At 49.5% G+C, this 24,733-nt stretch overlaps 1 protein-coding gene and 1 non-coding gene across 3 annotated transcripts in view; both read left to right on the top strand.

The window, feature by feature from the left end:
* Tna (Zinc finger MIZ domain-containing protein tonalli) overlaps window positions 1–24,733 on the top strand; it is a 333,903-nt gene that overhangs the window by 72,963 nt on the left and 236,207 nt on the right. The gene's annotated exons all lie outside the window — the stretch shown is intronic.
* Window positions 17,173–17,245, top strand: Trnaa-ggc (transfer RNA alanine (anticodon GGC)). Its single transcript has one exon. It is a non-coding gene; the product is annotated as a tRNA-Ala (tRNA).

Here is a 24,733-nt window from a genome sequence, read left to right as displayed (position 1 = left end):
ACGCTTGCACTGCGTAAGGCAGACTGAACTTTTGAGGAGTCAAATCATATACTCGAGGTCACCATTCGACGAAATTTTATTATTCGCTATATCGATTGGCGAGTTTAGCGCGTTGCGGTGAAGCTGAGCCACGGCGCTGCCTTAGGGTGCACTGCGCCGGGATTTCGGTTCTTGAACGGTCCCCTCATTGCCTGCAGTGTGGTTGTGCTGGCGCTTGAACTGCAGGAGTGCGAAGGAGCTCATTTAGCTCACTAAAAAATCCTTATGAAGCTTTCAATAAAAGTAGGAAAACTTCACGAGCCTGAACCAAGATCTAAACAACGGCGATTTGGTTTAAAGGAGACACTAAATAGCTGACTTACGTTTATTCTAACGGAAAGGTCACAATTGGCTTCGCTCTTCCAGTTTTTATTCGGCGACAAACGATGCTCTATTAATTTCAAAATAAATAATTGGAGCTGGCATTTCTTTCTGTCGTCTCCCTCTTATTTTTTCGCGCCGTCAATGGCGCGAAAAAATGGGCGTATAAGTGAAAAAAAAAAAAAAAAGGAACTTGAATGATATGTGGGTGGTGCTTGGTCCCCTCCATTTCGCTCCGTCAGCAATGGAGGGGACCAAGAACCACCCACATGCCATTCAAGTCGTAAGCTGCAGAGAACTGAAAAAACAATGTGCGGTTCAGATGACAGCATGTCGCGGTCTCCTCGCCGTTCCCGCCAATAATTTCACGTTTTGCTCTTGTTGTCGCACATATGCACGTTGCCAATAAAACAGATGGCTGTACTCGCGTATACATTCATAATTCGTCACATTATATATATATTTTTTTCACCAAAGCAAGGCATCTGAACGAGCTGGAAACGACGCTTGTCGCGTGAGGTAGTGAGGCGTGCCTGTATGGTAATGCTTTCCAAGCTAAAGTTTGCGCTTTCTTAAAAAGCTTTATTCAACAAAAGCTACCAATGTGCCCACGCTCTCCTTTCATTGCGCACTTTACTGTTATTCGCACAAAAACGTCTGAGCAAGCTCCACCAGCCCCGTTTCGCCATTCAGGGATTTGCGTGCTTACAAGTCCATTCACTTTCAACTTAAAGTGGGGTTTAACGCGCCGAGGCTACTCCTGGGCTGTGAGGCGCGTCGTAGTGGAGGGCTACGGATTAATTAAAGTCACCTGGATAGATTTAACGCGCGCGGAAATTTCGACCACACGGTGTTTTCGTTTTTCGCTACCGTGGGAAAAATATCAGCCTCGGCCAGGATTACACCCTCGTGCTCAACATTCCAACGCCTTAGAAACTAAGCCACTGCGACGGGTGCTGCGTCGCGAGTCGTACTCGTGCGAAAAACTGTACGGGGCAGCGACACTCGTGTTTTCATGCTAGCGGTATTTTCTCCGTTAATGCGGCTAACCGAGTGGTATTTTCGTGCCTCGCCCAACAGCGAGCTATGGCGATATGTCAACTTATTTTTACACTTCGGGATCCTTTTAATGCAAAAATGTCGGTCGCAGAGCTTGAACTGTAGCGGCTGTAGGTTTGTGCATGGCCTGCGAAGGCTAATAATATCACAAGGAGATGCGGTCGCCGTGGTCACAGCTGATCGTCAAGCTGCGGCACTTGTGTTCGCCTTACGGCACATCAAGCGTCCTCCTCCTTCTCAACTAGAACATCCGCAGCACTCAGTCAGCTTTTTATTTCCGGTGCCCCTTCGTGATTTCGAAATATTTCGATATTTTAATTCCCTGTCACGGTTTGTGTTCCCTCAGCGGTTACACCTGGGACGTTTAGCACTAGAGCTGAAGTTTTAAGTGCGAATGCACTTCTTAAGCGAGCCTGAAGCGTCCGCCGCCGTCCGCATTCCGCCGCCGTCCGCATAGCAACAGCTGCTGGTGCGCGCGCTCCTCGCCTTCCTTGGCAACGGGGGGAGATGGGCGCGCGCTGCCTGGCCGCTGACATGGCACATACCCACGTGGGGGATTGGCCAGGAATCTCCTCTTCTTCCTTGGCAACGGGGGGAGATGGGCGCGCGCTGCCTGGCCGCTGACATGGCACATACCCACGTGGGGGATTGGCCAGGAATCGGGCGTGAGAAGGGCTAATGCACCCGCTTAAAGGAGTACTGAGCTAATGCACATGCTTAAAGGAGTACTGACACGAAATTTCAAAGCTGAGATCCGCTCTAGCAATCAAGTACAACGACAACACAAATAGGTGTCTGTGAATAAATGCATCTTTCTTTCTTTGTAGTTGTGTGTGTGTGTGTGTGTGTGATCTCTCTTTCGCGAACATTACCGAACTGCACAAATTCAACTCGCGCATTCGCACTTTCACATTCTTCCCCTCGGGGAAATGCGGGGAATTTTTTCGATCACCTTCGATCGCTTCGATCACTTTCGAACTGACCTCCTGTGATTTGCTGATGCATCGGATATTACTTTCCAGCCCTAGTAATCCTTAATTTCTCGGTCAGATAAAAAACGAGCTACATACCAGAATCTTTCACGTACGGGAATTAGTACTAAAGAAGTATCGTTGTACTGACTATTTCAATTTTAAGCATTCGAAATTCGGTGTTTGATTTTGCTGTTTCGGGAAATATCAAATGTTATAAATAAGTATATAGTGCTCACACAAACACGCGTCAGTAACCCCGAAAGCAGTTTTTGTGAAAGAAATATTTGCCGTGTGAGCAGACACAAGCGCGTCAATTTTAATGCACGGGGTTGTCTTCTTGGATTTCGTTCTGATACACTCATGCATACTAAACGAGGCTGGCGGCTCTGCGCTAGTTTCTACTGATCACTCGCAGCGTGGAAAAAGTCCGCTCGACGTCAGCAGCAGAAAATGGAAGGGGGGGGCAGAGGCTTGAGCGCTCAGCGAGACAGAATGAACTGTTTCAGAGCATCAGGTCTCCAGCGCGGTATAAGGGGTAAACATGTATAGGCAATTGCGTAGTCCTGAAATGAAAGCGCATGCAAACTCGCCGCCAGTGAGTGCCTGGATTGCGCCACGGTCAACAAACGAGTTTGAAAATAGGCTCATTGTGCTGGAACTAAAGGACAACATAAATTTAGAACACGGGAATTCACAAATTGCACATGTATGTATACCAGACTTGTTGCGTGCATCAGTGGATTTTTAGATAGAGGCCATTGAACTTGACGACAGCGCCGACTCGAAAATAGTGGGGGGACGTTCTCAATGTCGATTGTAAAACAAAAAGAGCTCCGCCTCTTTTTTTTCTTTCTTTCTTTCTTCCTTCCTTCCTTCCTTCCTTCCTTGCTTCCTTTCTTTCTTTCTTTCTTTCTTTCTTTCTTTCTTTCTTTCTTTCTTTCTTTCTTTCTTTCTTTCTTTCTTTCTTTCTTTTATTCTTTATTTATTTATTTATTTATTTATTTATTTATTTATTTATTTATTTATTTATTTATTTATTTATTTATTTATTTATTCATTATATTGCATTTCAACCAAAAGAAAAAAACTGCAACTGGCAGACAGAACCAAGAGAACGCGTAAAACCTAGTACTAATCTGGATCACCATAATTGCAACAAATATATGGGACCATCCACAAGGTATACGTTAGGTCGACGAAGTGCCCAGAACTGAAACTCGGAGCAACAGTCGCAGGGAGCCGTGGGTGTCCGAAAAGCTGCATTTTCTTCAAATTGCCAACAGGAAACTCGACTTTTCTGAATGCGAAGGCCACGTTCAGCCATCAGGTGCATTGACGCCAAGGCGGCTTCACCAATTCGACTTGTCGATAACTTTATTCGGCCCCAAGTCTCACTGAAGAAAAGTGAAATATGCCCTTCTTTTAAGACCCAGTAGCCTCAGGAGTATACAAAAATCGGCCAGTCGCGCACTACAGGATTGAAAAAATTTGGTGGCATGGCACTATCACGTTCTGATCCCGATCCCTTATGTTATGCCACCGTTACTCACCTTAACCTGGGAGTTCCGTCTTCTCTCACAGAGTATGCCAAGCGCGGTCTTGAACGTGAAATTAATCGCTACGAAACCCCAGCAGTGTCCCCCAGACAAAGGCGCCCTAATGAAAAAGAAATGTCGTCACTTCTCAGGTACTTTGATAAACACGTTAAGTGAGGTGTGTACACCATGACCCGCGCTTCCTGCCCCATCAACTTTTTTTCTCACCAGGGTAGCATTTAGTTGAACCTGCAAATAAGCAAGAACAAATTTCAACGCTGCTAAATCTTTCATGAAATATGTGTCAAATGCAATAGCTTCATCACTAGCAGTGGTTTATCTTGTTGATTACTTATTTGTAAACAGGAGAGCAAATTTAAACAAAAGTTCAACAGAAGATCATCAGAAGGTTCAACTAGGCTTTCGCCTTCACATTCTTAGACAGTTTCAAGCATTCACTGTAACTGTTTCATCAGCTATTTGCTTAGTAGTGATCAAATTCATCCCCTTTGGAAACACCACTACCTCGGATGTCCCCGCACTCTCACTTCTAATGGTCTAGGTCAGGGGTCGGCAACCGTTGTGCGCGGGCCGCATGCGTCCGGCGGGGCAGTATTATGCGGCCCCCAGCACGCCGTCAGAGCCCCCCCCCCCTCTCCCTTCCCATGTCTTCCTGTCACTTCCGATCTGAAGGCCGACACGCCAGTATTGACCTCAATCGGGGTTAGACGGGAAACAAGAACAGATAATGGACCGCTTCCAGCTGGCATTGACCACCATCTTAGCCAGATTATTGTTGATTGTAGGTTTTAACGCGCCGACGTAACGCAGGCGATGAGGCGCGCCGTAGTGAAGGGCTCCGCGGATTAATTTTGACCACCTAGGGATCTTTAACGTAAACCTAAATCTCGTACACACGGGTGTTTTTGCTTTTCGCCTCCATCAGAAAAGCGGCCGCTGCGGCCGGGAATCGAACGCGCGACCTCGTGCTCAGCAGCGCAACGCCTTAGCCACTGAGCCACAGCCAGATTATTGTCAATTATTGTCAAATATTATTGTCAATTCGCTGAATTTTTCTATTTGACTGCAAAGCCCCCACTCTTCCCGCCCCTCCCTCACCCGATTTGCCGTCCGGCCCTCAGCCGTGTCGGCTTCATGCAATTCGGCCCTCAACCTTACAAGGTTGCCGACACCTGGTCTACGCCAATTGTTCCAAAAACGTTCACGCCTCCGGCAAATCGCAGAGCGCGCCTATACTTCTCCGGTGATTTGCCCATTCATCGAAAATTGCACCTCCAGCTCCCCCGTTAGCCTGAAGTTTTCCCCACGTCAAGTATAAAAACAGGTAACTAAGCAGATCTTTCTGTGCAGCGCTCGCGCGAAAGAGGGCAATGCGAAAACAAAAATTCTGTACCATTCCACCCAGTGAAGGTTAATGACCAGCGGGAGCGTTTGTGGGTTATTGGTTGGCCGTAGACTCCCTTTCAAACTGCGCCAAAGCAACGGGAAAGCGTTCAGCGAAATTGTAGTCACTCCGACATATTGCGTTTTCCGCCCCGCGGCCGGTATTCGGGGTCCCGACGGGCACCGCGCCTACGCTTGGCTTTCGCGGCCCGATCGTCGTCGGTGATCTGCTCCCACCGCGTTCGCGCGCATTCCGGTCTCTTTTTTTAGGTGCGGAGTACCTTAGGACCGCTCAGTGTCCGTCCACGTCCGTGCGCATAGCATTTACAATCGCAAAAAACCACACAGGCACTGGTAGGATTCGAGCCTGTGTCTGGTACACCAGACAGAGTTAGTGTCAGTCGTCTTACCCATTGGGCTACGACTGAGTTAGTACCGAGAGTCAAACGGCTTACTCCCTCTCCTGTAACGGTGCGGAGTACCGTAGGACCTGCCAATGTCCGTCCGCGTCCATCCGTGCTTACACCACCATCAAGCGAAAATCAAGCGAAATTCGATTTGAGCCGTGAGTGGCAGTTTCATTTAGGGAATAATCAAGGTGCAACTCACGGCTCAAATCGAATGACGGTCGGGGAGCAAATCGGATGTCACTCGGGGCGCAACTTGGATGTCATTTCGAGTCCCCGTACTCCGCACCCTCGCCCTCATCCACGGAGTGGAGATGCTGCCATTTTTAGTAGTCTTCACTGTGCACCACTCAATGTGGTAAAGCCAGCTTGCAAGGACCAAGCTTACATCGACCTCCTTAAAGTCGGCTTCACTTCTGCTCAGACGTGCATTGCTGGGAAGACATTTCTTTCATGGACAATTTATGTCATCTTATATCAAAGTATGAAGCACTGTAGGGGAACAGGTGGCCGAAGGAAGATGACGTGCCGAAGTTAGTATATACACTTCTTGGTCAAAAGTTCGTTTTATTAAATGTTGCCCGGGTGGCTGAATCGAGGGACGCGCTGACAGACAGACAGACAGACAGACAGACGCACGGACGGACGGACGGACGGACGGACGGATGGACGGACGGACAAACAGACATACAGACAGGGCAAAACTATGTTTAATTAGCTCAAGAAAGACCATCGCGTGTAAAAATTGACCGTAAAGTCGTGCGAAAGCAGCATACAGGCACTCATTATGAAACCATGTCCAATACGTCATTGCGGGTATGCGACACTACGTGGGTATGTTACCTTGCTAGAATCGGGTGTGCGCCGGAGTTTAGGTCTAATGTTTCGCTTCGAAGTCTTGCGCTGACCAATACACTACTGTCGGTATGTGCTTCTTCTCCATGGGTGTGCAACCCTTTCCTGGAATCACAATAGCAAGCTTGACTGGAGCGTAGGCCTAATGTTTCGCTTTCAGATCTTCCGACGGGATGCCTTTCATGGGGCGAGGCCCATAACATCAGCCTGTGCTCGACATATAAAGATTTATTCTCTCTCTCTCTCCGACGCGAGCCGGTCAAGGTTCTGGCTACTCTGGGCGTGTAACCCCTTGCCAAAATAACGGCATCAATTTTCGTGTATGCGTCAGAATGGCGCTTATGCCTACCGTTTTGCTTAGAGGTCTTACAGCGCCAGCCGGTACCTGCAGCTTGAAGTACTGTGAGTCATTTTTTCGAGTGGGTACCGGGTTCAAGACTTTATAGTTCATCTCACAAGCTAGCTGCAGCACTGTGGAGGCTACATTGTTGTCCCCCTCAGGGCGCCTAACTCACCGCGAAGGAAGCGACAAAAGGCGCCGGGGCCGTGCGGTGCCACTTGCCAAGAGGGGAGAAGGGAGTGTCCTTTCAGGACCCCCTTCACGGCGGATTAGGCGCCCTCAGTGGGCGCACTATTGATAACAATGTAGCCTCCACAGCGCTGCAGCTAGCTTGTGAGATGAACTATAGATCTAAAAGCGTTACGTTAGGCTTAACGGTGGGTAACCTTAACGTTGAGCCTAACGACATGCCAAGCACGACATACCCATTGTTCGTCGAGCTGAGGGCACTGGTTGCCGACGTTAGACCTCAAAGCGTGACGTTAGGGCTAACGTTAGGCCGTCGCACAGCCACGTCGCCCCGCTTCTGCTGCGTCAGCAGTTCGTCCTTAGCGCATCAACCATTGCGGGCGAGTTACAAACCGGCAAATACGGGGTCCTTTGGAGGCTTCGTCTGATTTTACATCCACAAAACTCGCTGAGGTAGACAAAAAGTGCTTTCGCACTAAAAATGACCACAAGAGCTTGTGACGCTGCAATTTAGTTTCATCACCCAAGCTGATATGTTTCATTAAGCTTTAAATGCCGCGCCTTCTTATCCGTACTGAAAAATGCGGTCTTCCGTCGTGCTCTTTCACGGGGCTGACACGTGGTATCTACATTTAGCGTTCACGTGCACAGCCGGCTGGGTTTCCGCGGACGCCTCGAGCGCGATCGAAAGCTCGTGTCGACACGCGTGCAAGCTTTCGCTGCGGGGACCCTTTCCCAAGAGCGAGCGAGAATCTGGCGCGCAAAAGAACGCGCGAAGAATAATAAATCCCCGGCTGCCTGCACCCAATTACATCGACGTCCCGCCCCGCTGTTTGAGAGAAATTCTCCACGCGGGCGGGCAGCTCATTCCTATTTCCTCCTCCACCCACGAGATGTTCCTTTATGCCCTCTATTTCCGTCACATTTTTCCCTTGTTCTTTTCCCCTGCCGGAGTGACAGGGGTTTCTCTATTTCCTCATTGATTTCCAGCCAAGGTACCCAGGGTGGCGGGTGCGTTTTCGGCATGATTCCTTATCATCGAGCACTTTCTCCCACCTTAGCTTTTTATTGCTATTGCTCCTAATCGCATTTTGCCCATGGCGCCAAAGCTTTCTCCCGGAACGTTGTCACGCGCAAACATCCCTTTTACAGAAGTAATATAGTATTCAGAATTTGGGCTCATCAGCAAACGGTAACCTTGGTAAACTGACTTTTTGCACAAGGACGCAGGTTCGAGTCCCGGCCGCGGCGGCCGCTTTTCCGATGGAGGCGAAAAGCAAAAATGCCCGTGTGTACGAGATTTCGGCGCACGTTAAAGATCCCCAGGTAGTCAACATTAATCCGGAGCCCTCCACTACGGCGCCCCTCATCACCGTCGGCGCGTTAAACCCTACAGTCAGCCTAGGTATGAAAATGGTACTGTGATGTTTTAGATTTATTTTACAATACACGGGCGTTCTTAGTCATTACTAATATTAATTTTATTTCACAGGCAGTAGTAATTCCAGGGAATAGAAGGGCAAGCTTGATCGTCACGGGGATATTAAGAGCAAGTACTGGTTCTAGTCACAGCCCCTTTGCTTGGATGGCGAGGCGAAAACAAAAATGCGTGTACATAAATGGCCACTTGTACAGTTAAGAATGCCAGATATATATATATATATATATATATATATATATATATATATATATTGCCAGGTTCGGGACAATAATAATAAGAGAACGAAAAACCTTCGACGAGACTAAGTTCATTGCTCCAAACCACTCCAAATACACTCAACAGAATTGGATGCAGAAATGAAAGAATAACAAAAGGTGAGCGTGGCTAACTATTGGCAAAACGTTACAGTTCAAACAAAAGTAGAGAAAGTACGTGTTTGTCACCGTAAATGGTCCGCCGCATCTCACTTCCCGGTAGCACAGTCAGGCCGTGACATCTCGTGGCTGAAGGTAGGGCAACGCGCTCCGAGCTCCCGTCGCTGAAGAGCCGACGCAGCTCTCTTGGAACGTCGCTGCCGATGTCCGACGAGACAACTTGCTTGCGGGAGAGGGCGTCAGGTGTTTCGTTGTGAAGGACCTCTTGGACGTGGCCCGGGTCAGGGCACCCGGCCGCCAGCGTTCCGGTCTCTCTTCACTCTCTTCTCGATGTTCTCCCCCACACGATCGCGACTCCCCTCCGGCCGCTGTCGCTGGCTGCTTTTCATTCGCTGGTCGCCGGCGCAAGCTCCTGCCGTGGTCGCGAGACCTCGGCGCCGTAGCCGGTGTCGATGTCCTTCGCCCCGCGTGCCTTGCGTCTTGTTTGGGCGTTTCTTGTGGTGTTGGCCTTTTCTGTCATACGATTCCTTCGCATGACAATATATATATATATATATATATATATATATATATATATATATATATATATATATATATATATATATATATATATATATATATATATATCAGGGTGTCGAACCGGAACCGAACCGAACCGAAAACCGGAACCGAACCGGTATTTTTTCCGGAACTGAACCCGAACCCGAACCGTTATTTTTTGAGCACGCTGAACCCGAACCGGAACTGAACCGGAAAAAGAAATAACGGTTACCGGTTCATGCCGAAACGGTTCGACCCTCTGTTGTTGATATTGCACAGTCAATGCAATTCAGGCCTTTTTTTCTTTCCCGTACCATCAACTTCGTACTTGCTCGCGCACTTTCCCCTCCAGACAATTGAACACTATCACGCTTTATGTAACAACAGGGGAAATGAATGAGCACCAATGTAGCATTGGTCTGTTGCTGCTGGAGGCGCGAGCGTAGTGCAAGCTGATCAAACGAAATGCCATTCTCGGCAGCTTGCAGGTGATATAAAACGACTTTGCCCTTCCCTAGCTGCGACTTCATTGGAGAAATCAGGCTGCAGGAGTGCTCCACTGCGCAACAGCGAAAGCTCACACCCGATGTGTGCAAACTTTTTGCATTTCATAATTTGTTGAAAAGGTCCGACACCTGCAAATTATTAATACTTGACAAGTGTGACCGCAGGAGCTGCTCAGTGGCTAAGCTGTTTGCTAAGCCGTTTGCCCAACTCGCTACATTGCTTCTACTGCTACTCGTTCCGGAGGGGAGTACTGCTGTGGACGAATTAAAGAGCGTCTACCCAAAAAGTCCCATCTCATGCTCCACGTGTCAAATTTCCCTTTCATTTTGTAACCGCATTATCTGTTATAAGATTCCGCAATGTAGCACACGGAACGATGGTAGGGGTTCAGGCGGTACGATGACATACTGATTGTAATGCACACTTTCGGTATCGCAAAAGGAATTGCAGTGGTCAGTGCAATAATGCAGTGACTGAGCGTAACTAAAGCTTACTTTTAACAAAAGTGTGGCTAACACATTCGATAAGGTGACAGCTAACAAATTATTCAGGGTTACCAAATAATCTAATTCATTGGTAGTATTTATGTGCCTGTTGTAGAATTTTTCTGTTTTGTTACAAACATAAAAAATGTGCGCCATTGTTATTAAGCGCTGGTATTTGAACACGCCCGTACGCAGGACTAAATTTAAGGCCTCAAGGTTAGCGTGATGGTCGATTGCATAGCGACAATTGCGATTTCAACAAAAAAGGAAAGGACAGAAAATATATCCCACCATCATATCTCTTGGCGTTGGCTTTATGAATAGTTGCTAGGACAACAGAAAGTCTGAGCGATAAAGAAGGTGGTAAATCGTCGCCACTTCATGTGTTTTTCTAATATCTCCTAATTGTTTAAAGTTTCCTTTGCAATTGCGCCACTGCCTTTGGGGAGCAGCACCATTTTGAATGTCAGTTTGTGTTTTGATTTGACGGTCGTTTTAAACTAGTAAATGTTTTTTTTTCTAATTTTAGTGATAATTCAACTAATCGAACCGGTTCGCGAACCGGTTCAAGCTCCCGAACCGGTTCGCGAACCGGTTCGATACGTGATTTTGTCGAACCGGAACTGAACCGGAACGAAATTATTTCACCCGAACCGTAACCGAACCGGTATTTTTTTCGGTTCGACACCCTGATATATATATATATATATATATATATATATATATATATATATATATATATATATATATATATATATATATATATATATGAAATGAATATGAATGGCAGTCTACCATTGTCCCGGAAGAAGAAAGTGTATGACAGTATGACAGCTGCATCTTACCGGTACTCACATACGGGGCATAAACATGGAGGCTCATTAAGAGGGTTCAACTTAAATTGAGGTCGACTCAGCGAGCAATGGAAAGGAAGTTGATAGGTGTAACATTAAGGGGCAAGAAGAGAGTGGAGTGGGTCAGGGCACAAACGCGTGTTAAGGACATATTAGTAGAAATTAGGAAGAAGAAATGGACGTGGGCGCGGCATGTAATGCGAAGGCAAGATAACCGTTGCTCATTAGGGGAGCAGAGTGGATCCCTAGAGAAAGCAAGCGTTGCAGGGGGCGGCACAAAGTTAGTTGGGCAAATGAGATCAAGAAGTTTGCGGGGATAAATTGGTCGCAGTTAGCACAGGACCGGGATAATTGGAGATTAATGGCAGAGGCCTTTGCCCTGCAGTTGGCGTAGATAGGCTGGTAGGTAATTTTATATATATATATATATATATATATATATATATATATATATATATATATATATATATATATATATATATATATATATATATATATATAACTTTCTTTCTGTCTTTCCAAATTCGTCATCTGTTTCAATGACCTACCACATTCTGCCCCTTTGCTTTCCGAGGTTTTCTTGACTGCCAACCCTTATTTCTGTCTTCATTCAACGAACCCCTCATTTTCCCATTCTGATTCGCTATAAGAATATGTTTATACTATATATATGGCCAGTCGTTCCTTGCTAACTTCACTCCTTATACCCATTTCGTTGGGTGCTGCAAGGGTGACACTCTATTGTTAAAGCGCGCTGATTGCCGCAGTGATTACAATTCGAGTATGGTCAAGGGATACGATCTTCGCAGCCTGTACTGAAAAATTGGCACGCGGCTATCTTTCCACGCTGCCTCTGTATATATGCATTTTTAGGTCTCTTATCCACGATGTATCGCATGTAAGTAAGCAAAAGACAATGAATCCCATCGCCGCACTGGGGAACTTAAATTTCAATAACACGAGTTAGTTGAGTTTCCATTTTTGATACTTTTTTTATGGGATATTTCATGTAGTGTTTTTTTTCCTCGTTGCACTACTGTTTCCGGCGGCAACAGCACAGTAAGTGAGGTATTTAAATTGGGATAAATATTCTCCTACACCAGCTGGGAGCGGTGAAAACAACCGCCACGGCGGGGAATCAAGCCCGCGACCTTGTGCGCCGTAGAGCAACACCTTATCCTCTGAGCCGCCGAGCGGGTAGAAGGCGGTAAGTCGTGTGGGCGCGGTAAATATCCTCCGTCCTGCAGCCAGCTCGAGAACCGCTCCGCTTTGCCCGAGCCTTCTTTCCCCACTCGAAACCGAGAATTCAATAAAGGGCTCATCACCAGCCGAGTGCTTGTTCGCGCCCGCGGCGCCGGGTAGTATCGCGCGTCGCTTTGCCGGCTTGTTGCGTGCAGTGCGCTATAGAGCCGCCAGATGGCGACACGCTTAGCGCCAGCTCGCATGGGCAGTCCACGAAAGCAGTGGCTTGCGGCGGGAGCGCGCATCGCTTGTGGTAACTGCCGGAGCTGCTCTGCTTTTATTTCTTGCTCTCTCTTTCTCTATCTATCTATCTATCTATCTATCTATCTATCTATCTATCTATCTATCTATCTATCTATCTATCTATCTATCTATCTATCTATCTATTTCCTCGTTTTATTAGATCGAGAGGGCTTAAATGGGTGCTTGGTAATTAACTGGAGTCAAGTGTCAAATCCGCGAATTTCTTACGGGCTGCGGCATTGTGCAATGCAGAACGTTACACTGGCATTACGTAGTGCCAGTGTGCCACGCGCAAACCACATTTTTATGCGGAAGCTCTTGTACCCCACTTCCCTGTACTTCGCGGATGTAAAACAGAGTCGTAGCAGCAGCGTCGCCGTTGCCAAGAGGTCAGCCATGTGTGTAGTGGAGGGGATGTGGGTATGCGTTATCTTCGCCCTAGGCCTAACGTTACGCTTTTAGATCTAACGTTGCGCTACCCGCAGCTTGGCATCGATGAGTTTGACGTTCCTTGGCAAATTTAAGCTTTCCGTCAGAGCTGCAAACGTTCGGTCTCGGCCTCTAGGCTCATGAGAAGCGATAGGCCGAAGCTTTCATAGAAACGGAAAGAAGACGGGAAGACACGAAGGGAAAATTATGGTGACGACGCTTTCATTTCTACATCATAGCCACACAAGGGTAGATGTCCTCTAAAACTCGAATCAATTGATTGATTGATTGTGGGGTTTAGCGCGCCGACGCAACGCAGGCGATGAGGCGCGCCGTAGTGGAGGGCTCCGGATTAATTTTGACCACCTGGGGATCTTTATCGTGCGCCGAAATCTCGTACACACGGGCGTTTTTGCTTTTCACCTCCATCAGAAAAGCGGCCGCCGCGGCCGGGAATCGAACCCGCGACCTCGTGCTCAGCAGCGCAACGCCTTAGCCACTGAGCCACCGCGGCGGGTAAAACTCGAATCAAGCTCACCGACAGTCCACATACCCGCTTCACCCGCATTGGACAGCGCTAAAAATAAAAGGTTCATTGAAGTCAGCCGAGATGTTTAAATAAATGAATAAGTAAGTAAGTAAGAGCAGAATCCCAAGGGGGGTCACTACAAGAGACCTGTGCGCTACTCTGCGTGCATACTCTGAAGCAAGCAAATTTAGATTAGCACAGGCCCGCAGTGGTGTACTTGTAGTCAACGCTTTATAGGCCGTCTGTATGCTGCTTTTCACAATATTGCGTGGTTGGCGTAGCCCAGCCGTCTGTCTTTTTAGATGCGACGCATCTCTTGCTCTGAGGCATGTCCCTCCTGCGTCGGCGTCGGCGGCGTCCGCACGCCACCTGCGCATGCGCGCCTCTCCTCCACTCTTCTCTCCGACAGCTGTGCGCAACACTCTCACTCCGTCTCATTATCATAAACAACAGCTGCGTGCGCGCGCGCTTCGCTCCGCTCGCGTCTGCTCCGGCGCGCAAGTGCGCGCATGCGCGACTCTCCTCCGCTGTCTCCTCTCCTTCAGGCGCTGTGAATATAAAGCGGGTAGCACGCCGCGGCGGTTCAGTCAGCGCTCGCTCTCGTTCGACGCCGCGTGCCTTTGCTTGACGACTCCGTGCTTGACTTGATTCTTCCGATGAAGACGTGATGGAAGCGACGGTCCCTTCAGCGAGTGGGCTGACACAATCCAATACCAGCGTCAGCGCAAACGCTCAAGGCAACGTTACGACCAATTGAACCCCCCGATGCGTCGCATCACATCAGGGTTCCCTCGCGGAAAGATGGGCGTAATTTTAAAAATATTTTATTATTCGTAAAGTATGCTTTATGACCGCAGCTATTGTAACCCCTGGGCGAAGCGGAAATGCAGGCTCGCGGGGCCTCCTTCCAAGAAGCGGATTATCGTTGCTGATAGCGGGATCACCGTCGCTGGTAGCATCCAACTCCAGGCATCTCCTTTTGTCGGCGCTCGTAAAGGTCATTTGTCAAACATTGCAGTTCCTACTCCTTCAGTACGTGTTTTTCGTATTTTCTATCTTCTTGTCTTGCGTATGCGTCCTTCAAACAAAAACAGTCGTGGAGATGGTAGATCAGCAGCGTACCGTGCTGCCGTGAGCTGAGCTCCTCAGCTGCGAATAGTAGCAGTTGGTGACGTCCGCGACGTCCAAACAAGCTCGCCCGCAATTCGGCTGCGCTTTTCAAAGCTGCCTTTTTTTCTTCTTCTTGTGTATTTCCCAAAGTTTCCCGCCCCCTCTGCCACAGCACGTGGAGCTTTGTTCATGCGCTCTCTTTGTTGTTCCCCGGCCTGTCGTCCCTCTACCCTGTATCCCGTTATGGTTGACTGATGATTGCTTATCACGCTCTCTCGAAACAACGACGCTCTCCTCCTCTTGCCCGTCTCCGATGTCGAGCTGCGCCACACGATTGCTTTTTCGCTGCGCGGTGCGATATTTTATGGTTGAAACAACGCGCCGCGCACTCGCTCTCCGAGCGTGACTGCTACGCGACCGGTGATTGGAACGGATTGTCTCAATGTTGTTGAGAGGGAGGAACCCTATTGCTCTGCTTGCCAGCAAACCCGCGGCTTGAACTAATATACTCGCGCGAAGCTCTGTCTAACTGGGTTTGTATACACCGTGGGAGAGTGCGCATGTTGAGCTGATGGCCCTTATGCGAGAAACGAATTTCCGGATATTCCGTCCGCGACCTTCGAACTCGTACGGTAGTGAGGCTACTGTTGTCTCGCTTGTCAGTCGATCACGTCTCATGCGTCAGAGCGTCTCTCATTTGGATTTAATGCAGCGTTTAAATTAATACGGCGACTTCACCTTTGGCAGGCATTGGTAATTGACAAACATTTCTTTTGCGCTTCGTGTTGGCAGTTTTGATATGAAATGGTCGGAAAGATGTCCGAAATGGCCCACTGCCGTTATCCCATGGGCGGGCGGAAGTGGAACGGCTGCGCGTCGACGCAGATGTTCGGCGGCAGTGTGACATCTGCGCGTGTGGCAGACATCACGTCCTTGAGGGTGCCGTTAGTGGCGAACATCTCGCTTATCACAATAGAGACGCTGTGTTTTCCATCATTGTCTACACTCGCCCTTACAACCTGCTGCCTTTTGTATCAATACTACGACCGAGATAAACGATGTATTCTGTACGCATATCCTTAAATCATAGAATCTTGCTAAAGGTGTAATTAGCCGCGAAGAGAAGCGAACAGTCAGTAAACATTTGTGGGACGCAACAACAGCCGCACCGGTGTAATGTTTTTGACGCGACCGATTTAGTTGTACAAAAGCGCTTGTTTGGCTACACCATTGTTGCACCGTTGTGTTCGACGCGCTGCCTGGTACTCAGCTTACGAGAGCTCGGAAAGAAGTGTCTGCCTCTAGTAGCTCGGTCACTTGCCTCTGAGCGCCGCATAGATTCGACAAACCGGCAGGGAAAGCTAATAGATCAAGGAAAATTAATGGACAGCCGGTATAGCGCATGGAGGTATCATTTGGCCCGGGGCAAATATTGAAAGCGGTTCATGCCTCTCTTGCTTGCGGGGGCACTAGTTCTTGCCGAATGTACTACGTGAAGTACCATTATTATGGCGCCATTAAGTTATTGTCGTGGCGGAATATTCCTTGCGAGCCCACCAACTGTAGAATCCTGCCTCTTAGAGTTCTCCACTATTCCCCCCTTAGATGCATACTTATATATATATATATATATATATATATATATATATATATATATATATATATATATATATATATATATATATATATATATATATATATATATATATATATATATATATATATATATATATATATATATTGTAAAGGAGATAGCCGACGCCTGGGTAGTCGCTCAGAGAGGGGTTTATTCACGGACGAGGCGTGCACACGCAAGAGCCGAGAGCAGGGTTTCGCGAGACCAGACGCCGAGCGTTCCTCTGCTTCTTCGTCTTCTTACACCTGATTCACCGCATACCCGCATAGGCGGATAGCGCTGCGTTAGTTCTACTTGCTCTGAGGCGTCCGCTCATACTCTTCGTTACAATATATATATATATATATATATATATATATATATATTCACCAACCCTTATTCTGTCTTAATTCACCGAGCCCCTCATTTCCCATTTCTGATTCGCTACATGCATAGCGAGGGCCTCTGTTCTGGCAGTCTTGGTGCCAAAGGTAGCTTAAGAGGGTTCAACGCTGGTCGACCACTCTCGACATGTCGTAGACACTCAAGTCACGGCCCGGGTATTAAAAAGAAGGTCCCCTTCACCCCAAGTAGTCCGAGTGGCGCTGGCTACCACCCCCAAGTGCAGGAAACAAAAATACCTTAACATAAATACCCGAGAAAGTGGTGGGTAAACAACCCCGCCGGTAGCGTAGTGGTCATCGCACCAGACCGGCATTCTGGAGGTCGTGGGTTCGGATCCCACCCGGCGGGCATATTGCAGCACACATTGCTTATGGTGCATCCCAGGGGGAAAGAGCAAATATGTGGTATTTTACACTTTTTAGAAACGCATGTTAGGCTGCTTTAATTGTACAGTGGTTGGCAGAGCCTTCCACTCTTTGTCGAAAGGGAACGGTAACCATCCTTTTTTAAGGGAAAAGGGCGGGTGTGGGGTTAATAATGGGGTGTACGCTGCTTCGGAAAGCTTATTTTTTTACGGCTGGATGAACTCGCTCCTACTGTTTCCTTTTTCTTTAAGCCACGGCTGCTACCCGCCCCTCAACCACCACGTGATCGGTAAGGGCAGCCACACTGCACATCGCGTCTCGCTGGTTACCAGCTATTTTATTGCGAAGATTGCTGCTGCTGTATGTGTCAAGAATGAACTGGCATGCCAACCTGTTTTGCAGAAATCTTCCTGTGGTAGACGAGGCGAGGAGCGCCGTGAGGAAGTTTCGTGGCGCAATAGCCGCAGTTCTTGGGAATCACTTTCAAATATTTTAAAGCCGTCGATGCGACGGGGTTGTGTTGGCACGTCATTGACGCGCGAGTGTGCGCGCATAAGTGTGTGCGCCTGCTGGCAACTGTGTAGCATAGCGATGAGAAAGTGCGTTGGAAGCCAGTCTCAATAAATTGTCGTGCCTTTGGCGAAAACGAGCAGCGTGACCAAAATTCAAGAAAGGAAGGAGAGAATCTGGTACGATAGCCGAGGTTGCTATCGCACACGTGTGGAAAGTGAAGATTGGCGTAAATGAGAAAACCGAGAAAAGAAGGTGGAAGGTAGGCGCGGGGCGCGAGAAAATACGGAGTCGTTGAAAAACAAACGGATGGGCTCCCGCACCTCGGCATGCGACGATCTGCCCGGATCGGTGTTTTCACTGAAGCCTGCGTACCTCGCCGGCCAAGTCGCACCAGTCACGTGAGATGCACCAGGCGTCCGCGGCGCTTGCGCAAGCCAACCGCAAGCCCATGCGTGGTGGTTGCTGGTCGTCGCGAGAGAAACGGCCCGAGTTCACCACCGCTGTGCACGGGAGAGGAGGAGGCCCCAGTACGACGGAGGGAGGTGCGAACCGGAAACCCCCAAGGTCGCAGTCACAAATCTATAAAGTTCCCTCCGGCCGTTCCCTCGGCGGCCTCCTATCATCACAGTCTGCCGCTGCTGCACTGTTCCCTCCTCGCCCTGTCGCCGCCTGCCCCATTCGGCGCCTTCTCTTTTTCGCGCTCAACCGAGCTCGCCGCCACCCTCCCTCACGCGCCATGTACTAAGAATGCCAACACCCGTGTGGTCGCGCACGTAATTTGCTGTCAACTACTTTGTCGATGTGCGAGCACCTGGTGTCGGGTTGTTTGGCGACGGAGCGGCCATAAATATCACAGGGTTAAAACAAGTGGTGTAGCACATCTCGTATTCGAGTTTCTCCCCTTTCTTCACTGGACGCGCAAGGTATTTGGCCTCGCGAGGACCACATCACGCGCACCATGTTACAAACCGCCTTGTGAACACGACCCCAGGCAACGAGTTCTTGTGCTTCCTATTACGGTTCATGGGTGAGAATAAATAAAACTGACAGGTCTCCCCGTCCGGTAAGGCATCATATTTATTTCATCGAATTTGAAAGCTGATCCCGAGGGTATTCGCGGGATGTTCTTCGTGACAGTAAGCGAAACGTCCGCTCTCGTCACGAACATTAGTGAACTAGAAAGTAAAGCTACATTTTGATCATTGTTGTGCTTCACTCTCCGGGTAAACGGATGCACCCATGATTGCACATCCCCTTAGGTCTTTTTTGCTCCTTTGGTTAATAAGTGGATAGTCTCTCGGCTTCAGGTCGCCCTTGACTAAGGTAATGGCAAAGGTGGGCTTGGTGATAGATGATGTCGTGCGAAACGCGAATGGCATGTGTCTACAACTGGGAAAATACCCCGTGAAAGTCTATTCTAATACAGCTAAAGCTTTCATGATAAAACCGCGTTCCACATTAAGTGGCTGCATCGCGCGGCTGCAAGGGAAGGGCGCAGCTTGACACGAAGTCGCCTGGTATTCGCGGGCTGCGTAAGGTTAAGCGGGTAAACGTCTAGAAACGGCTTCCGTGTGGGAGTTTGCGTAGACAGGTTGCACCTAAGTACTTTCTGCTTTCAATCCGTGCTAATAAATGGTCAATGGGCGCTCTAAAAGGCGGCGGTTGAACACAAGCCGAACCAGGCGAACGGAGAGCGCGCTGCGACAAGTGCAGAAAGCGGAGTAATTAGCATGGTCCGGACGCCGGTTCGTTTCCCAGGGGGAAGAGGGAAGGGAAGCGTGGGGAAAACGCCGTCCCCGGGGTGAGCTGCGGGCTTGCGGATGGCAGACGCTGCGTCCGGGAGGGCGCGAACAGACGCGCCGTCGCAAAACACGATTAAATTATCGCTCCCAATCAAGTAACGAGTCCGCGCTCTCTGTTGCTTGGCTGCAGCGCCGACACTCGGGTGTGCGCCGAAACGGCCCAAGAGCGCGCGCGAGCGGCGGCGAAGGAGAGACACTTGACTATTTGTAGAGCGCCAAGCGAGGAGGAGCTGCTGGATTGTAGGTAGCAGTTGCCTGCAACGGCCGCCGCCGCCCCGCCGCCCCAGCGGTCCCCTTGCGGCGCGGAGGAGAGCAGCGAACAAAGGGAGAGTGAATCGAAGTGGGGGCAAGGAGGCCGACTGGCGTGAACGGCGCGCGGGGAGAGGTACGCGCCGGCGTACGGCGGCGACTTCTCGCGGACTCGCCACCGCCGCTCACGCACGCACACGTCCCGACGCGCATTCCTCACAGTTTGTACGCCACTCTGACGAAGTAGCAGGGGCTCCTTCATCGAGACGAGGGGAGGCGACCGACTTCCCTCTTCTCGTCTTTGTTCGTGTCTATGTGTGTTTATATGGGAGCGAGAAGGTGGTGCCGCCTCCTCTCCCGCGCTCCATTTCTCTTTTTGACTCTGTCCGTTGCACTCTCTCGGCGCCCTCGCTCGTGCGTGCGAAGCGCGGTGGCCCCTCGTACGCGCGGCGTGTTCCTCCGTTCGCTTCGGGTGTCGCATGCCGGTCGTTGAACGTAAATCACGGGCGGGAGCAGGCGGACTCGCAGGGCGGGCTGCGAAACTGACCACATTTCGGTTCCCCTCTCCTCACGGGCTGTGCTTCTCTTCGCCCGTCTTCTCTCGGCTGCCCTGCGGGCGCCTCCTTTCCTTCTTCCCAACGCGCGTATTTCATGCTCGTGTTTCTTTCTCACGTGGACTCGCTCCCCTCGTTGCATTTCTTTATAAGCGGTGACCCCCCTCCTTTATGCATTTGTTACATTCCCTTCCCCCCGGCATTTCGTGCGCTTCGGGTTCCCCGCCGTTGTGATCATTTGTCGCTTGCCTGGAAGACACCCAGCTCCCCTTATACGAAAATAATACTCTTAACGCACAATCATGTGACACCGCTTGCTGCGGATGCCTTCGCATGGTCATCCTTTTTGAGTGACTAATCAACAGTTACGCTTTGCCGCTTCACAATATAACAAAATTCGTAATAAAAGTTAGCGCTGCCTGTGTGCGGCCGGATACCTCACGGAAGCCAGCCCTCCTCTTGTTTTCTCGAATAGTCCTTAGTGTATATCAAGGTGTATGTCAAAGCAAAGAAAAAAAATTTTAAATAAGTGAATTGAAATGCGTGTTCAGTTCGAACTTCGGAGCCAACGGACTAAGGTCCCGACGATGGCTACGGGTTCAGTTCGAACTTCGGAGCCAACGGACTAAGGTCCCGAACAGGATGACGATGGCTACGGGCACGCGTGCCTGCGAAGAGAGAAACGGCGGAAGTAAGTTACGTTGGTCTTGCCGATTGTCGAAAGAGCACCAGTATGCCGTCGTACACTACAGGCAGGCTTTTCTGTCAGGAAGTGTGCGTGTCTCGTATGGCGCATTTGATCCTGCTCCGAGTTCCTCGCGCAGTTCCCAAATTGTTCTAATCCTGCACGCGGCCTAATTATGACTGCCTTGCGTTCATGCGGCCCCAAGTGCTACTCGAAGAGTCAGTGCTTAAATGCTGCTGCATTGTGCCCTTCCTTGAGGTGAACCACTGGGCATGTAGAGAGCCTCTTTCCCTTCGATCGCAGTTCACAGTAGATGACAGTTAGCAAGCTGTTGCGTGGCGGGGGAGCGCGCACTTGGTGCCCGGGTCGCGGACGAGCCGGTGTTCGCGTCGCTGGTTCGGCGGCGGCCGTGCGGCGAGGCGCGCCGAAGCGGAACCACCGGGGCCCACCACTGCTATATAAACAGGCACGCCTGCGACGCGGAGGAGGAGCGGCGACGAACAGGTTCCTCGCGGCCCGAGTAGCCACGGGCGTCGCTTTCTTGACGGGCGGCTGGGGTCTTCCGGCATGTGGCCGTCTCACGCGCGCGATGGTGTTGAGACAATGGGCCTGCCAGGCCATCGACACGGGAGGGGGGCGCGCCGAGAATTAGCGCAACCCGGCCTGACAGGCGGCTTCATCATAAACAGCCCTTTGGGTGCCCGGCTATGGGACAGTGATTTAACATAGAAGCTGGTCGCTTCGGCCGGCAGCCCTTTGTGGGCACGCATCGCGAGGGGTCGTTGTTCGCCGGGTCACGGCGACCGAAGGAATGGGGAAAACTGGCGTCACCTCCTCCCCTCGTGCCCCCCCCCCCCCCCCCGCGTCTTGCAGTGTCTATTTATCGCCACGGAAATTTGTTCGCAGGTTCGTGCTCTACAAAACTCTCGCGTCACGCCTTAATCCTGTTCCTAGTCTTTTACGTTATGACAATACTTGTAACCTGTTAGCAGGAAGATTCCTCCGGCCAGTTCCACTGACGACTTGGCGTTGCTTTTGGCTGCATTTCATGCGTTAGCAAGGGCTGGTCACGTAAAATTTACCGACATAAATAATGTTTAGCCTCTAATAGCATCATTGAAAATGAAAATTTTGGGTCCTTAGCATGCCTAGGTTATACCCGGGTTATGAGGCGCGCCGTAGTGGAGGGCTCCGGATTTATTTTTCTGCACCTGGGGATCTTCAACGCGGGCCGAAATCTTAACACACGGGCGTTCTCGCTTTTCGTCTCCATCTGAAAAGCAGCCACCGCGGCCGGGATGGAACCCGCGTCCTTGGGCCTAGCAGCACAACGCCTTAGCCACTGAACCGCCCCGGTGGGTCCCACAGCATTATTGACACTACTGCGCTCACCACGCGTGGTGCACTTTCTTGCCGGATTTCGCGTGTTTAGCGCGACAGCGCCAGGTAAAATCACATCTGTCGTTCTGGGGGAGTATGAAGCCTGTCAATCAAGGTCACCGAGCGAAAGAATGCCGCGCGAGCAAGAAAGATCGCTGCTAGGTTACGCCCAGGGACGTCGGGAATACTGCAGGTACAGTGGCTGCTGTACGTACCAAAGGGAACGCAGTAGCTGCTCAGGGAACAGTTAGGACGACAGCATGGAGAGGAGGTTAGCATATATCTAACAGGGTTCCGAGTTGCCTAGCTTTAAGTCCCCGTGCTTGTGCAGCGTATAGCTTCTATTTCCCGCATCGTCTCGCAATCGCCTCAGAAAGCGGACAGGCCATTGCAAGTTTTTTTTATTAACACGAAAGTGTTTTATTCCGGGATATACAACGATGTCACTGACGTCATATCCGTCACGGAAATGACGCCAGTACAACGAAACAAGCGGCCTGTAAAGGGTGCACCCCTGCACACACGGTCTTCTTGCGGGGAAGCATCCTCTAGTACTAAAGAGTACGTTATACTTAGGGATGTTCGTTTCGGGTTTTATATTTTAAAGGGACAGACAACCGATTTTTGTCGAGTATATATTCTATATCCAAAATGAAAGGGCATCACTTAAAGCACCTTGACGAGAAACGGTTTTGCTGATAACGCCCTAGAACTTTTTAAATCGAATTTTTTGATCTACGAGACGTATGTGTCCCTCCCAAAACTAATGCTGGCAACCATGACATAGAGTAGCTAGGCAACATACTTTTGTGTGTATGCGAAATAAAAAAACAATATTTAAAAACTTGTTCCCAGCTAAAAAAGTTTGAATCGCAGGCTTTTCTGTTCATTTATGTGTTTTTTTAATGCAACAGTCTATTTTGCACGAATGCGCCATCTGTTGGGATAGACGATAGGTAGAATCTGGCTTTACAATGTGGACGCGGGAAGTTCGATTCTCCCCGGGCGCGACGTTTCTTTTTTTTTTTTTTTTTTTTGAAGCTGCCGTTGGCGTATTTGGAAACTGAAATCAAATATTTTGGCAGAACAAACGCCTCTGCCTCAGGCAGAATCGTCAAAGCTGCTACACTGGGTCTGTTTACTGAACGCTGCCATTTATTCTGGGCATGCAGGCTCAGTTAGCCACACTGAGAGCAACCCAGCGGCGGCGGGCGGCGTGTCTAAAAAAATTTCAAAATAATGCTAAAAAATACATATACAATTTAAGTTTGTACAAATACTTGTGTTAAAAGGTTTCCAATACGTAAATAAACATTTAGGCAGTTACAGTAGCTGCTAGGTTTGCAGGTCACGTGACAGGGACACATATTGTAGTGCCAAGTTTCGACACTACGAACCGCCACCCTTCCGTTTTCAGGAAGTTTGCTGCCAAATTAAAATTATTTCCGCCAGTTTGTTTAGAAATTGCTTGTGGTTACCGGGCTATATAAAACGCTGGCTTTCATATGAGCTAGACAACATATACGCGACAAAATTCGGTTGTCTGTCCCTTTAACACTAAAGGGTTTTATGCCGGGATACGCCAAGATTTCACTTATGTCACATCCGTCACGGAAATGACACCAGTACACCTTTGCCGAAGCGACCCGCCAGCAGGGCGTCGCTCGCCAAGCACACCCACGAGGCAGCCGCCGACCCGCAAATCATGCTCAGCTGCAGATTTCGCTCCACAGTTCTGTAACGGCGAAATTTGGTCAAATATCTGCCGCTACGGTAGCATGCTGATCGCAGTGAAGCACTCGAGGCGTTAAAGAAGTTTTAAGGTTAACTTGTTTACTTTACTGATGACATTTACTGATCTTTAACACATACAAACTTGAAGGAGTGCACTTATTTGATCAAATGAGAAAAACAGTCAATAGATCAAGGGTACTTAACGGGACATGGCCGACTAGATTGCGGTCTCCCGGCGAAAGGACCCGACGACGGGCGGCAGACTTTCTGAAGAGAGTCCTGGTGCAGGCCGCCCGCCCGCCGCCCTCTATAGCCGGCGGAGCCGCGTTATATCCGCGTCAAGCGGTCCGGTGGGGAACGTATTAGAGGAAAAGGTGTATTCTGGAAAGCGCGGACCACGGGGAGTAAGGCACTTTCTGCAGCCAATCGGGGAGACGCTTGTAACCACCAATCAGCCATGTTCCCGCAAAAGTGAAAAGGACCAATCGAATACAGACACAAGGTTTGAACCCGAAAACGCGCGCTTGGAGAATTATGGGTGTAAAGAAAGTAGT

This window comes from Haemaphysalis longicornis, unplaced genomic scaffold (assembly GCF_048455015.1).
Source record: "Haemaphysalis longicornis isolate Haplotype H1 unplaced genomic scaffold, Haemaphysalis longicornis Haplotype H1 scaffold_1, whole genome shotgun sequence".
Taxonomy (NCBI): Eukaryota; Metazoa; Arthropoda; class Arachnida; order Ixodida; family Ixodidae; genus Haemaphysalis; species Haemaphysalis longicornis.
Note: the sequence above shows the minus strand (reverse complement) of the source record. Positions and strands in the feature narration are given on the sequence as shown.